At 41.7% G+C, this 15,772-nt stretch overlaps 1 long non-coding RNA gene across 2 annotated transcripts in view; it reads left to right on the forward strand.

The window, feature by feature from the left end:
• The window catches only part of LOC135876850 (uncharacterized), a 1,011,314-nt gene that overhangs the window by 309,459 nt on the left and 686,083 nt on the right, over window positions 1-15,772 (forward strand). The gene's annotated exons all lie outside the window — the stretch shown is intronic.

The raw sequence follows: 15,772 nt of genomic DNA on the forward strand, positions 1-15,772 counted from the left end.
GACCCATCCACTCGCAGTCTTTATTCAAGCCTAATTTAATGGTGTCCAGTTTGCAAATTAATTCCAATTCTGCAGTTTCTCGTTGGAGTCTGTTTTTGAAGTTTTTTTGTTGGAGTATTGCAACTTTGAGGTCTGTAATCGAGTGACCAGGGAAGTTGAAGGAGGGCTCAAAGGCTTTATACAGACTTCATGCCATCACTAGTATTCCTCCCTTTTCTCCCACCCTTATTTATAGTGGGTAGAGTTGGGCAGGACACCAGTAGGAAGCTCATGTGTATAGCTTTTTGATATGCTAAAGTAAAAAGGCCTTCAGCACATTTATTTTATCTCTTACACCTGGAAAAAGACTGATTAAATATCAGGTTTCTTAGATATTAATGTGTGTCCTAAGAGTTGGTCTAAACATACTAAACAAAGCAAAGATAAGTAGCTCAGTGTACACTCCTTCAAAAAAGTACCGGTAGATATTCACATTACAGATTTACTTACTGCAAATATCTACAAGAACTTGTTAACATTTAGTCCCAGTTGGCCTCCATCTAGATCAATACCCTTCAACTAGAGTGAATATATTACTTTTGAAGAAACAGTGCATGCTAGATTATTTAGCTTGCACAAAAAGCTAAAATATTTGATGTGCAGAACGTTTGGTGCTGCTAGTTGCAATGCAGCTATATTTAAAGCTTTCATCCCAAGCTAGTGAGAACTAAATTATTCATTGTCCTCAATTCACAATATTCTGATTATATATATATATATATATAGACAGAGAGAGAATGTTTTACTTGAGTAACCTCAACATAATGCATCACTCAATATGTAATGCATTCAGTTCTAATGGAACTGAAATAAGCCATTAACATACGCATCAAAATAAGCCATTAACATATGTTTCATACAGAAGTTCAATTTTATTTCTTTAATGAAATAATTTACAAATCAGTTTTACCCTGGTTTCCATTTGTCCCAGTTTAAAAAAGAAATGTACTGTGCAGTTGTACATCACATGCACAATTTACATATAATGTTAAATACTTCAGTCATGAGGGTAGATTTTTCTCAACCATGGTTGCATAATGTATTTAGATCCATCATATCTACTGAAGTAAGTTGTCAGATCAGGATTGTGTATCTGCAGAAAGAATTTTACAAATTGATTGGTAACAACAACATTACTGAAAAAGGCTTGGTGGTTTAACTGTACTGTAGCTATTAAGATTAGTTTTTTTAAAAAACTCTTGAATAGCTCTTAGTTATTGTTTCTGTGGCACAAACTCAGTGAAGTTAAAACTTAGAAAAGCATGTACAAGTACACTGTATATATTTTAGTTTTTCAAGAGGTCAGAGCACTTTTACAAATAAGCCTCATTTCCGTCAGGTAGTTAGAGATAAGGAGACTAAGTGATTTGTCCAAATTGGACTGTCAGTGGAATCCAGAAACAAAGCCCATCTTTTGCAACAGCCTGTTCACAACAGACACCAAATTGGTATTTTAGAAAATCCCAAGGTCAAACAACTGGACCCTAGGAAGGTGAAAGTAGGCAGCACCTAAATAAGTTTATTAGCATTCTATACCCATTGAAGATATGTATACAAAAAGTATAGCAATATCATTCCATTTTCACCTGTACAATTTATGTAACATTTGCATATCTGCTTTTCCTATGACCTTTCTCTACCATTGCAGAACGTTGACCTATTTATTCTATATTGAGTAGGTCAAAGACCTTTTTGATTACAAAAGGGTAATAAATTAAAATTACAAAGGACTTCACGCTTACAAAGAAAGATACTACCTCTAATCCCATAATAATTGTTATCTCCTCCTCAGGAATATAAGCTGTAGACTTGCCAAAGCTGTTGGCTTGGTTAATAAGAATTCGGTAGTGAGGAGTATCTCTTAGACCCTGTAAAAGAACAAATAAAAATAAGCCACAAGAAAGTATTCACATGAACATGTTATACTTCAGGAATAATTCCCTTAGACACAGACAAAGTCCTATCCCCCTAACATCTTAAATCAAAATTGAAGAAAAAATAAAGAGTCTTGTAACAAGTTAGCATTCTGGAAATACTTGACCTTTTACACAGGCAGACTGCTTTTATTTTGTGGCAAGTTTCATCACCATTAACTTCTGTTTTACATTTAATATAGTTATACATTTCTTATTAAAAACATATCATAAAAACCTCCTTGGCATATCTGAAGCACTTCTGAAAAGTTAAGATCACAAAGGACAAGATCCTCAGACTGTGCTGCCTCAAGTGGAGAAAAGGGGACTTAGAACTGCTAGGGAAAGAGAAATTTCTTACCTGACAATTTTCTGTTACCAGCTTCTCTCCAAATTTATTACTAATGGGCTACTGCCCCCCATCTATGCAATTCGGAGACAGTCCAGTGCTGTTGCTGGAAGCTTCAGGACTAATCGCCGCCCTTCAGCTCGGGCCACCAAAAGAATTCTTCTACAGTTGTAGCAACCCATTATTAGCATTAAGACAACTTGAGATAATGTATTAAATTAACCTTAAGACAAGTCTCACTTTAGAGAAAATTTTCAATTTATATTCTGGTCATTTCATAGAATTACAGAATATCAGGGTTGGAAGGGACATCAGGAGGTCATCCAGTCCAACCCCCGGCTCAAAGCAGGACCAATCCCCAACTAAATCATCCCAGCCAGGGCTTCGTCAAGCCTTACCTTAAAAACCTCTATGGAAGGAGATTCCACCACCTCCCTAGGTAACCCATTCCAGTGCTTCACCACCCTCCTAGTGAAAAAGTTTTTCCTAATATCCAACCTAAACCTCTCCCACTGCAACTTGAGACCTTTACTCCTTGTTCTGTCATCTGGTACCACTGAGAACAATCTAGATCCATCCTCTTTGGAACCCCCCTTTCACTCTTCTTTTCTGCAGACTAAACAATCCCAGTTCCCTCAGCCTCTCCTCATAAATCATGTGGCCCAGACTGTTAGGGTGGGTTAAATTTGGAGAGAAGCTGCTAACAGAAAAATTATCTGGTAAGAAATTTCTCATTCTGTTGCACAGCTTTTCTCCTCATTTATTACTAACGAGACGTAGAGAACAGTGAATCACAGAAGTTGGGGGAGGAGGGAAAGGATAACCAGTTAATAATAATAGAACAACAGGCAGGAATGAAAATCTCTATCCCTCCCCCCATATATAGTTTTATAAACTAAGAAGTTATGTGGGAACCAGCCCAGTAGCACATAGCCATGTTTCTACAGTGCTTGGTTGCAAGGTTCCAACTAAATGTCCTGGAGAAACTTTTGTCTAGCTGAGACCACCAGCACTTTGTGATTATTATATTTGTATTACAATAGCATATAGAGGTCCTGGCCCCATTGTGCTGGGCATTGTACAAACAGAGACAGTCCTTGCCCCAGAAGAGCTTTCTCAGAGATATGCTCTAGGAATTATTTTGGGGAAGTTCTGTGGTCTGTGTTATACCGGAGATCAGATACAAGATGATCACTGTAGTCCCTTCTGGCCTTGGAACCTGTGAATCTATGTTTCCCCTTGCACCAGAAACATAAATTTGACCAGATCAATTAATGAAATATCCTGGTTGAGTTCTAAATGGCTACCTAACTATAGCAGAGGTTAATGGAGAATCCATGATGAATACTTCTATTTTGGTGCCCAGGCTGTTAACTGTAGGTGTTCCTGGTCTAAGTCCCTGCTTCAAGCGATATGGTGTTTTCTGCAGACACAATGTGGGATTCTTAGATATCTAGCAAGTCCAAAATGCCATCTGGGCTAGTGGAGGACTAGGAAGAGGACTTCAACTCCTCCTTTTCCTTTCTATATCCTTTATATGAACCATCTTAAAGGTAGCAGATTATTTTCAGTCCATTGCCACAGAGAAACTTTGACCCCTGGTTACTCCCTGGTTTTGGACAGGACATAAACTCTTGCCTCAGTCATAAGCCAACCTCTAATGGCAGGTAAAAGGAGACTTCCTCTGTGAGTCCTGTAATTGAGGGGTTTCTACTGATACAGTTGATACTGGCCACTGTCAGACAGGATACTGGATTTGATGGAGCACTGGTTCAATCCTATATAGCCATGTTTGTGGGGTGCTTTTTTGGTTTTTTTTTTAAAAACCACACATCCTGATAGAGATGTCAAAACCAACTAAAGGAGATTTTGGAAGTTTGTCTTCCAAATATGAAAACGTCAAGTGAAAATTGGTTTTTCAGCATGTTTGTACTTACCAACCCACAAAGGGACATTCGGGTGTGATCTGAGAATGACACCTAATTTTGCACTGTGCAAAGTGCCTGGATCTTTGTCCTCAGAAGGAAATTTCTGCAGGTTCATTTTGAGAAACCCACTCAGAATTAAGTTGATGCATGGCACCAACAATCCTAGTCATTAGAAATAATTGACTACTGATGACTCCTCAGGAAATGATTGATGCAATGAAGTTTTGGGTCTTTTCAAATCTTTACCATTATGGCAAAATGACGGCCAAATCCATGTCTGTTTTGACTGCTGAGTGAGTAATTCTCTGCATTGGGAACAAAGTCTTTTCTTTATTTTGAAGAACTGGTAGCTATGAATCCTTTCCAGCAGCAGTCCAGTTATGAATGGGTCTATTTCTCTGGACAGGGTACTGACTGATTGGCATGTTTATGCCTGGGTGTAGGTGCGTAACATGCAACCTGTTTCTTGCTGTGATTGTTACCAGCCATTTAAGACTCTGGGTGTAGAGGGTGGGTCTGAAGGAAGAGTCTTTTGTACAAGAATTGTGAGCTCTTGCACACAAATACTCTTTTTCTCTTTATCGTGCTGAGGATTTTGTTGGTTTGGAGGAAAATCTGTCTAAGTTTCTTTGGGAGCTTCTGCTCCAGATTTTTCCTTCTGATAGGGTAATGGTCCCTTCTTGGACACCCTTGATGTTAGTAGCAACCAAGAGATTGCTGTGCTGGCTTTGATAGTCAGGGTTGTGGCCTCTCTACAGTCTCAGCTACTAATTTATTTAATGTTTCCTCCAATAGCGCCTCACCTGTAAGTCTGAATGCACAAAATATCAGTTTAGGATGAGTGATGGCTATTCATGGGTGAAACATGGCTTCCTTATAACCACCAAGTTAGAATCCATTGCCAGGATGGGCAGGGATGGTGTCCCTATCCTTTGTTGCTAGAAGGAATGGGCAACAGGGGATGGATCACTTGATGATGACCTGTTCTGTTCATTCCCTCTAAAGCACCTGGTATTGGCCACTGAAGAAGACAGGATACTGGGCTAGATGGACGTTTGGTCTGACCCACTATGGCCATTCTTATGTTCTTAACCTGAAACATCTCACTCCAGTCAAGGATCAGACCCCTAGATAAATCACTTGTTTGCCATGAAATTGGCTTTCCTTACTAAATATATGAAAAATGTTTGGCATAAGTGAGGCTTCAAAATTACTGTGCAGTCTGTCATCACTCTTATGGTCTATGGGGTCTTTTGGAAAGAAGTACCCTTCTGAAGTTGTGACTATGTCTTTCACTGGTGGCAGTACTGCTGCATCAACAGCAGGCTCCCAACATTTATGAAATTTCTTTGTATTTATATTAATATTTTAGTTTAATATTTGGTTTAATTAGATGTCCTTGTTTTGATCTTATGATACTCTCAAAAGAGGCATGAATAGAAAATAACATCTCTAATAATGCTTAAAAGGGAAGATATTTTATTAATATTGATGAGTTTGCAAGCCACTGCCATTCTGTTCTGAGAAAGTCTTGTAAGTTGCTTTGGCGGTTTGTTGTTGCTCTTGGTGTTTGGTTTTGTTGTTTTTTGTATATAATGCACGAGTGGTACTTCTTCCCCTGGCTGTTTACAGGGCGAAGGTAATATGCTATTCATCCTGGCATAGGGCCCACACAACAGAAGAGGAGTACTGGTAAACATACCGGATTGTGGAAGTAACTTGCTGGATGTTCCTGGAAGTCTGAAAGGCTGTCAACCTGCTCCCCCAGGTTGGCTAGCACCCAATTAAGTATTGCAGGGGCAACCTAGTACCACTCAGGGCTTTACTCAGTAAATCTGAATTATTTTGAACATGGGAAGGGATTTCTCATGTACTCCTCTGTAATCCCATGAATGTGCAGCTTTGTGGGATGTAGAATCCTCATGTGCCTGTGTTCTGGTCACAGACTGCCTGCAGTGCCCCTACAGCAGTGGTTCCCGAACTTTAACAACCTGTGAACCCCTTTCACTAAAATGTCAAGTCTCGTGAACCCCCTCCTAAAAATGAATATTTCCAGAGATTTTCTCCTTTACCTGAGTATAAATTATAAAAGCAGTGATGGTGGAAATATAAAATTTGTTTTTATGACATGCTTATTACACACTATTTATTATTTATCATTACAGTATTTTTATTACATTATGAAAATGGCAACACTCTTCCCAACTCTCACTTTTGTAGCTTGTATCAAGGCGCCTATGTTTCATCAAGGAGTATCAGATGTGAAACAGCATGAAGGTATTTAAGAAGCCAACTCAAAGAATTCCTCCTACACAAGCATTCAGGTCTCGAGCAGTCCAGGCAAACAACGCACGTTACAACAAAGCTTAAACTTGTTCTTCATAATAATTTTATAAACAATACTAGCTGCCTATTTAATTTTAAAAACAACAAAAAATATCTACCTCCCTTTCCATTTCTTATAAGGAGTCTTGAAGTTTAAATCTCCTCAGTGTGATAGATATGCTTGCTTTGATCTGCTTAGCTCTTGGAAGTCCAGGGGCTCCAGGCTGCTGGCCCCGTGCTGCCCGGGGTCCTTAGGGACAGCTCTGGCCGCCATTAGGGAATTTTTTCCCGAGAACCCCCTATAACATTTTGCGAATCCCAGTTTGGGAACCACTGTCCTACAGCTTTAATGTGGAGCCAGCCACCTTGTGGAGCTGGGGAGGGGTGGAAAGAGAGACCCCTTTCCCTGGCAGAGCAGGGGTTTATGGCTGATGATCAGAAAATACAACTCCCATTCCACTGCTGCCTCAAATCTCAGCCCCTTTCCCTGGCACAGTGAGGGTCCTTGGGCTGAAAGCCACTGGTACAATTTGCATTAACTGTAACCGGAGGGAGGGCTGCACAGGACCAGGTTTCTCTGCAGAGTGGAGGACGGGCATGGAGCATGATACAGAGCACTCAGAGACTCGATGTAGGAGAAAAACACCAGCAAACACTCCCTCAGGAGGAGAAGGCAAAAGAAGGCTTAGACACCTGATTTTCACCCCACTTGTTCATTAAAAATACTAATTACTGCCTTGCAAAGGACACACTCACTTTTGCTTCTCTGGAACCTGGAGGCTCTAGAATTTTCAGAATTTACACAAGTGTCATGAGAATCCACTGACTCTCAATGGGAGGAACAGGAAAGGAAAATGTATAAAAGCTCTACTTCTTTCCCCAGGGAGCTGAGGCCCCATGTCCGTGTGTGGGTGGGGCAGGTGCAAGACTACTTAGATCCTTTCAGGGAGTTTTCCCTTCCAGCCCCAGGTCTGTTGTGGGACTTACTCCCTGAACAGGCCCAATAGCTTTCTCCTCATCCTTAGACTCTCTCCCTGAAAGCTCAGTAACTCTGGACTGGGCTTTTCTGTGTTGGAGTTGTGGCTCCTCAAGGCAGTGTGGGGACCCAACATACCAATCCGACTCTGAGCCCCATACCCTAGCAGTGCGAGGGTCATCTAGCTGGGAACAGGCAGGGCATAATTCACCCTCTGTAGCGTCTGTAAATGCTGCCTCACATAGGGAACCTCACTTAGAATTAAGACAGGTGTTTGCAGGACAGCTCATATCAGGCCTGAGTAAGGGCAGAGTCTGGCAGGGAGGCACCGCATTGGCAGATCCAGGTGGTTGAAACCACTATGCTGCTATTTACCTGGTCTTGGGTGGGAAGTAGGGGGAGGAAGATTACAAGTTGCAACTGCACAAAAACAAAAATAAAAGGCCAGGCAAAATGGTTGGGAGAAACTGAACCACCAACTTTTTGCAACACTATAGAGAGAAAATCTGGTGGCCGGAGCTGAAGGGCAGAGCTTAGTCCTGGAGTCTCTAGCAACAACACTGAAGAGCTTCTGAATTCCACAGATGGGGTCATTAACCCAGTAAAAAATGGGAGAAGCTATACAACAGAAGCATATGGTGGCATAAAGCTGGTGTAGCCAACTTTGCACCACCAGCTCCCTCCTTCACAGTGTGTAAAAGGAAGGGGCAAGGCAAGAACACACTATTTTCCTCCAGTGATTGTGGTTCCAGTCCTGGGCATACATTTAGAGCATCCAGCTCAGCTCCCAGCCTGCCCATGGTCAGGGAGGCAGAAAGGTGGGTTATTTGTATTATCTTAATATCTAGAAGTACCAGTCATGAAGCAGGGCCCCATTGCACTAGGCTGTCTTTGCCCAAAAGACCTTACAATCCAAGTATAAGATGAGACGATAGATGGGTGCAGACAGGAAGTACAAGAAACAATGAGATGGTATTGGTCAACATGATAGGCTGCTGGTGCACTAATAGACACCTAATCCTTGTCAAGTTTTTATAGACATCATCACAAAAGAGAGTTTTAAGGAGATTTTTAAGGATGATGATGAGGTAGCTTTGTGGATGTCTACAGCGAGGTCCTCCCAAGTGTGAAGGGCAGCATAGAAGAAATCATGAAGGTGCATATTTGAAAGTTTAACAAGTGGGAAATGGAGCATGGCATTATGGGCTGATTGGAGGCAGGAGTCGACATCTTGATAGTGAATGAGAAATGATAGGTTATGACGGACCTTAAAAGTGAAGACAAGTAGCTATGTTTGATGCAACAGAAAAGGAGAGGCAGAGAAGGGATTAAGAGAGAGGTGATATGGTCAAAGGGGCAGACTAGGAGAACGATCTTTGCAGCAGCATTCTAAATGGATATGAGTGGGACAAGATTGCCTTTGTCAAAGCTAGAGAAAAGGATGTTGCAGCACTGTGGACAGATAGGAAAGGTCATATCTTAGATATGTTATGCAGAAAGAACCTGCAAGATTTAGATAGATGTAGCCTTCATGTGTGGACCTACAGAGGTCTGAGTCAGATGATGCCCCGTTTATGGGACTGGGTGACAAGCAGACTGGGGCTGTTTTCCATAATGATTGAGAAAGGGGAGGTAATGGGGAGGATTGGAGGGTAAGATTAGCAGCTCTGTTTTAGCCACATTGAGCTTGAGTTGACAGCTAGACATCCACAAAGAGATGTCCGAGACTGGCAAAGTTTTAATTTGGATAGAAAGACAGGTCTGGAGTAGAGAGGTAGATCTGTGAGTCATCAGCACTAAAAAATTTTGTTTACAGATGACATTACCCAGCAATGAAGTGTAGAGGGAGAAGACAAGGGGACCAAAGAATCTGGAAAAAGAGAGCCCTGTGGATTCCCCTCCCGAAAGTTGGAAGGAGGATGAGGACACTGAAAAAATGATTAGAGAAACAAACGGAGAACCAGGAGGACAGTTACAGAAACCAGGGTAGGACAAGGTTTCAAGACGAACAATACGGTTGACCATGTTGAAAGCAGCTGGCAGGCCAAGGAGAATGAGGAAGGAGTACTCATTCCTAGGCAAAGCTCAGAAGAGGTCATAAAAGACTTTGTTGTGAGTTATTTCAGTGGAGTGCAAGAGGCAGAAGCCAAATTGGAGAAGGTCTAGGATAGACTTGGATGATAGAAACTCCAGAGAGTGCATTCAGTGAGCTTAGAGATGAAAGCTATAAGGGGAATTGGCAGTAGTAGGCCAAGGTGTGTGTTTTCAGAATGGGAGAGACTTGTGCATGCTTGTATTGTGAGGGGAAAGAGACAGAGGAAAGTGGAGGCGAAGGAGAAAAGTAAAGAAGGAGATGAGAGTGGGTATGAGCAGGGCTGCCCAGAGGGGGGGGCAAGTGGGGCAATTTGCCCTGGGCCCCGCAGGGGCCCCGCGAGCCCTGGCCAAGAATCTCTTCCCTGGCTAGAGGCGCCTTTTTAATTTTTACTCACCTGGCGGCGGTCCGGGTCTTCAGCGGCACTTCGGCCGCGGGCCCTTCAGTCGCTCCAGGTCTTTGGCGGCACTTCAGCGGCGGGCCCTTCAGTTGCTCTGGGTCTTCAGCGGCATTTCGGCAGCGGGTCCTTCAGTGCTGCCGAAGACGCGGAGCGAGTGAAGGACCCGCTGCCGCCGCAGACTCGGAGCGCTGCCCAGTGAGTACAAGCGCCGCAGCGGGTGGCACCTTTTTTTATGTTCGCTCCCCCGCTTTGCCCCAGGCCTCCTGAATCCTCTGGGCAGCCCTGGGTATGAGAAAGATCAGGAAATGAGAGGGAATGACTGGGGCAAGTGGAGGAGAGCAGCTGAGAAATTTCTGCATCTGTGACAGGGGAGATGGAGGAGAGAGTTGTAGGAGGGGAAGGGGAAAGAGAAGACAAGTCAGGCGAAGGGGGAAAGTCACATTGTATTTTGCCAGTTTTCTCTTGGAGGAAAACTGGCAAGATACTGTGTGGAAAGAGCCGTGGAGGGTATGAGGAGCGTGTCAAAGATGGCAAATAGACTGCTGGGATTACAGACATGGGATTCAATTAAGTTGGAGAAGTAGAGTTGTTTAGCATGGAAGAACTGAAGGAGGAGAGAATACATTTGTTGTGGAGGAAGCCTAGTCACAGGATTTGAGCCAGAGATGCTCCACAGTAAGAGAGAGGGGCAAAAGAGTTGAGGATAAAGAAGAATGAAGCATGAAGAAAATCAACAACTAAATCAATGGAAGAAAGGGAAGAGAGCAGAATAAGTCAACACTGATGGACTGGAAGTCATGGAAAGGCCGAGTGACAGGGCATAGGGTAAGGACTGCTGGGAAATATTGAAAGAGACCCAAGTGATGGTTGGAGAGGGGGAACTCAGCAACAGAGATTAGAGAGAGAGCAGTGCTTTGTGAAGACCAAGTCAAGTGAATGACCCTTTTGATGAGCAAGAGAGTCAAACCAGGGCTGCAGATCAAATGAAAAGGTGAGGGCGAGAAGACATGTGGCTAGGGGTCGAATGGTCATCAACATGGAAGTTGATATCACTGAGGATGAATATGGATGACTGTGAGGAGAGGAAGAGCAAGAGACAGGAGTCACAAGCAGAAAGAAGGCTGAGGAGGAGGAGTTGGGGGAACGGTAGATGACAGCAGCATGGAAGGAGAGAAGAGTCGGATGCAGTGCTTTCAAAAGTGGGGAGGGGTTAGAAATAGCAGGAAAGGGAGCAGAGAAGCCCAACAGCACCACCATGGTCTGATCTAGGGTGGGGAGTATGACAGGAGAGGTCTCCATAAGAGACCTGCAGAGGCAGTGTCAGATGAAGGGATCCAGGTCTCTGCAAGAGCCAAGAACTGGAGGAAGTCAGATACAAAAAACTAGAGATGGAGTGGGTGTTCCAGAGACAGCAAGAATAAGTGGAAGGAGGGGGTGGTGTGAGGTTAAGAATAGTGGCACAAGAAGGGCAGAGCTGATGGCAGAGGTGGAGAAGGTGGGATGGAAGGGAGGGTCAGGATTGGGGCAAATGTTATCAGAGGTAAAGAGGATGTGGGACCTAGATTTGTGCTGTGGGGGAAAGAGGAACAGGTAGAAATGGTAGCAACTGTAGAGGGGTAAGGGTAACCAGAAAGAGGATATGGAACCAGAGGAGGACAGGAGGACGACAGATACTGTGAGGCAGAAGAGGGTAAGGTGAAAGCCAGGGTCAGTGTCAGGTGGACAAAATTACAATTAAAAAAAAAAAAAAACAGGTCTGAAAGTATGCTCTCTGCCTGGTGCCAAGTCCCTGCAGTCTGGGCAAAGTGTTATGGGTAGAGCTCCCCAATTACAGTGCTCTTTGGCGTAAAATCATCTTTGTCTCCCTGCCACCTGAACTTTGCAGAATGTGAGCTCAGTGCAGCTGAACATCAAACCCACAGAATACATAGTGTTGCACTATTACAGCAACACAATCAACTTAAATTTGACCCCCATTTCAGAATATACCAGAAGACTCAGGCTGTATAAAAGTTTGAATAGAAATGTTTCACAATATTAAGAATTCCAACAAAAACAGTTTTGAAACCCAAACAGTTTAGCACTTAAAATGAAACTGAATAAACACAATCTATTCTTGGACAATGAAGACAGTTTCAGAGTAGCTGTAAGCAGTGATAGGTAAATTGGATTTGAAAAATTCTCAGTCAGTTGTAATAATCAGTAACACAAGGAAATAGATCACAACATGTTAAGCTTACACTGTTCCTTTAAATACACTGCAGTGTATTAAAGAAAGGAATTGTAATTCATTAGTGTGTCATGACATCCATAACTATTGAAGTTTAAACAATCAATACTGCCGCAGCATGCTCCGCTCTGGAGGCAGACAAAGAAGAGTAGAGGGACTGTTATCTGTGCAGATCATGGAAACAGGATTCAGTGTATCAAATTTTGAATTAAATGTCTGAATTATGTGGTTGAGCTATATTTCCACTTCTGCAATCAGAGTTCCATAATTCAATTATTTGTTTATTTTTGTGGTCTCAGTAAGTAAGTTTAAAATATACCAAATCTCCCAAAAGACTCATTTATTCCTCTTTTTGTTGTGAAATACCAGTTTAAAAGTGAAAGCTAGAAAATAGTCAGAATTTTTCTGAATATCAGCATCTTAAAGAATTCTGAGCAACCCTATTTCCTCATGTTCTACAGGTACAGACTCTGCCTAGATAGGTCTAGGCTGATATAAGTAAGGTTTTCATCACCAGCAAAATTTAGCTACTTGTTTGGCTACGATATTCAAGACAGCCAGCCTTATCCCATGTCAAGAGTTGTGCTGCTTTCCTAAAAAAGCTAGCAAGTAATTCTGTCCTTGTCTTCTCCTCCCCTTTCCACACCCAGCACAACTCTTCCCCTTACCCCCCATCCTCAAACAAAAAGCAGCACAGAACCAGCACGTCTCTGCACCACAGTGCTCTGCCGGAGGAAGTTAGACGTAACACAACATGGATATTAACAGCACAAAACTATTTCTATTTAACATTTGATGGTTTCACAGCCTCAAAACCAGTGCTACTGTCAAAAGAGTGGGATATGTCCAAAGATACAATATTGTGGGTGTTCTCCCTTCTTCCTGCACCCCGTCCTTTTTTTTTTTTTTTTTTTTTTGATAAAGTGATCAATTACAAAATAAACTTTGTGCCAGTTCTAGATGAAGTGTCAAACATCCTTATGATGCTGTGACCTCTAGTACTAATATTCAGATCCGTACTCAGATGTGTGAATTTTCAGTAGTTTTCTTTTACCTCATTTTAAATCCCTTGATTTTTACTGAAGTCAGCCGTCATACATTCTTAGTTACTTTTTCACAGTTATGCTGCTTGATTTAAAAATACCCCCCCCCAACACACTTTAAAAAAAAAGTTAATTAGAAAGGCATCAACAAATTACTATGGTTTAAAACTGACAAGTAACAGCTATCTCTTATATAATGGTTTTCATCAGTAGATCTCAAAGTGCTTTACAAAGGACATTGATATATGGAAACTGAGGCAAAGAGTAATTGGCCCAGGTTAGTAGTAGCACAGATAGAACTAGAACTCAGGTCCTCTAGAGTCCTAGTCAAGTGCTTGATCCTCCAGGTCATATTACTTACACTAGGAAAGCATATTTATGTAGCTTGAGTATGTAATGTCAAGATTACTTCATTACTCTTAATGAAAGCAAAAAGTAGTTATAGAATCAAAGAACCCCAGGGTTCAGAAGGGACCACAAGGGTCAACTAGTTTAACTCCCTGCCAAGATGCAGGATTGATTGTATCTAAATCATCCAAGACAGATGGCTATCCAGCCTCCCTTTGAAAATCTCCAGTGAAGGAGCTTCCACAACCTTTGTAGGCGTCTGTTCCATTGTCCTATTGTTCCTACAGTTAGGAAGTTTTTCCTGAGATTTAATCTAAATCTGCTATGCTGTAGTTTGAACCCATTGCCTCTTGTCCTGCCCTCTGTGGCAAGAGAGAACAGCTTTTCTCCATTTTTTTTATGGCAGCCTTTCAAGTATTTGAAGACCACTATCATGGCCCCCCTTAATCTCCTCTTTTCCAAATTAAACATTCCTAGTTCCTTCAGCCTTTGCTCATATGGCTTGCATTCCATCCCTCTGATCATCTTTGTTGCTTGCCTCTGGATTCTTTCCAGTTTCTCACATCCTTTCTATACATTGGTGACCTACTCCAGCTGAGGCCTAACCAACGCCGAGTAGAGCAGTCCTATCACCTCCCATGACTTGCATGCTATGCCTCTGTTAATGCAACCTAAAATTGCATTTTTTTTTATTTTTTTTTACAACAGCATCATGTTGCTGACTCATGTTGAGGTTGTGATCCACCACAACTCCCAGATCCTTCTCAGCAGTGCCATTCTGTATTTGTTCATTTGGTTTTTCTTCCCTAAGTCCTTTCATTTGTTTTTATTGAATTTCATTTTGTTGTCTAGCCCAGTTCTCCAATTTATCAAGATCCCTCTGAATTTTAGCACTATCCTCCAAAGTGATTGCAAACCCCCCTTGCCCCCCCTCCCCAGCTTTGTGTTATCTGAAAATTTGATCAGTAAGCTTTCTGATCCTAAATCCAGGTCATTAATAAAGATGTTAAACACCGGACCCAGAACAGATCCCTGTAGAACCCCACTTGAGATATCCCTCCAATCTGACATCGTTCCATTAATAGTTATTATTTATTTGAGGTTGTTTAACCAATTATGTGTCCACTTAATGGTAGTTTGCCAAGTTATGCAGGCTTCCTTCCTCTAACTATTCAAACAAAATCAGGGAGAAATATGTTTCAAAATAGTCAGATATCGGAGAAGCATACGTCTGTTATGTTATGCTCTCCAAGCAGCTTTTAAAATTTGATTAATTCTATTGGAAAATACTGATGTTGGAGCCCAGTGGGTTTGCCATCTAATCTGTAGGGATTTTACAATGGATTTTCTTACCATTCAATGATGTCATCAGCTGCTTTTGTCTTTCCCTTTCTTTTGCTATTTAGCCATTACTCTGGCACCAGACCAATAGCTACCTAGGAAGTTGCTAAACATTCTATACATCTGATAGTAGGAACTACTAAAAGTTAGTCAGCCAGAATCCACTCTCTCAGAAAACCATCTACAATGGCTTTAGTCTTCCCTGACTTGCATAAATGTCCTAACCAGTGTTCATTTCTGGAGTCTGGCTTTGAGACACTTTCATGGCGGTAGAAAGTCACAGTATATAAAAAAGGGAGGCTAGGAACAAGTTATCTGAATTATTTTGTATAAATATTAATAAAGCAGGAGTTAAATACTTTCAGACCTGTTTCTCTGGAGGATATTTATGCTGCAGCCATTCTTCTGGAGCTCTAGCTTTTACGTCCCAGCCAACAATGACTCCTGAATAGCCAAATCTTCTGTGTATTATCACCTGTCCCACATTAAACTGAACAGATTCTGGCTTTGGACTGTGAATGTGAGTTGATTCTAGTAAAACAAGAAAACAGATTTATCAAGGAAAAAGTGTTTGATCAAGTACAATAGCAAACATTTAATAGACTTTACTCTGTTGGACATCCAGTGACAAACAAACAGATTGGGCAATTAGATTACTTAATAAAGTAAAACTGGGAGTATGAAGACTAACAGTCTTTAGTACAAACAGCTAGTTTGCTGTTAAAACCAAACAGCATTTGTTCAGGATGTTATAATAATATTTCATAAATATTCATTTCTGTTTTATG

Source organism: Emys orbicularis, chromosome 3, assembly GCF_028017835.1.
Source record: "Emys orbicularis isolate rEmyOrb1 chromosome 3, rEmyOrb1.hap1, whole genome shotgun sequence".
Lineage (NCBI taxonomy): Eukaryota > Metazoa > Chordata > Testudines > Emydidae > Emys > Emys orbicularis.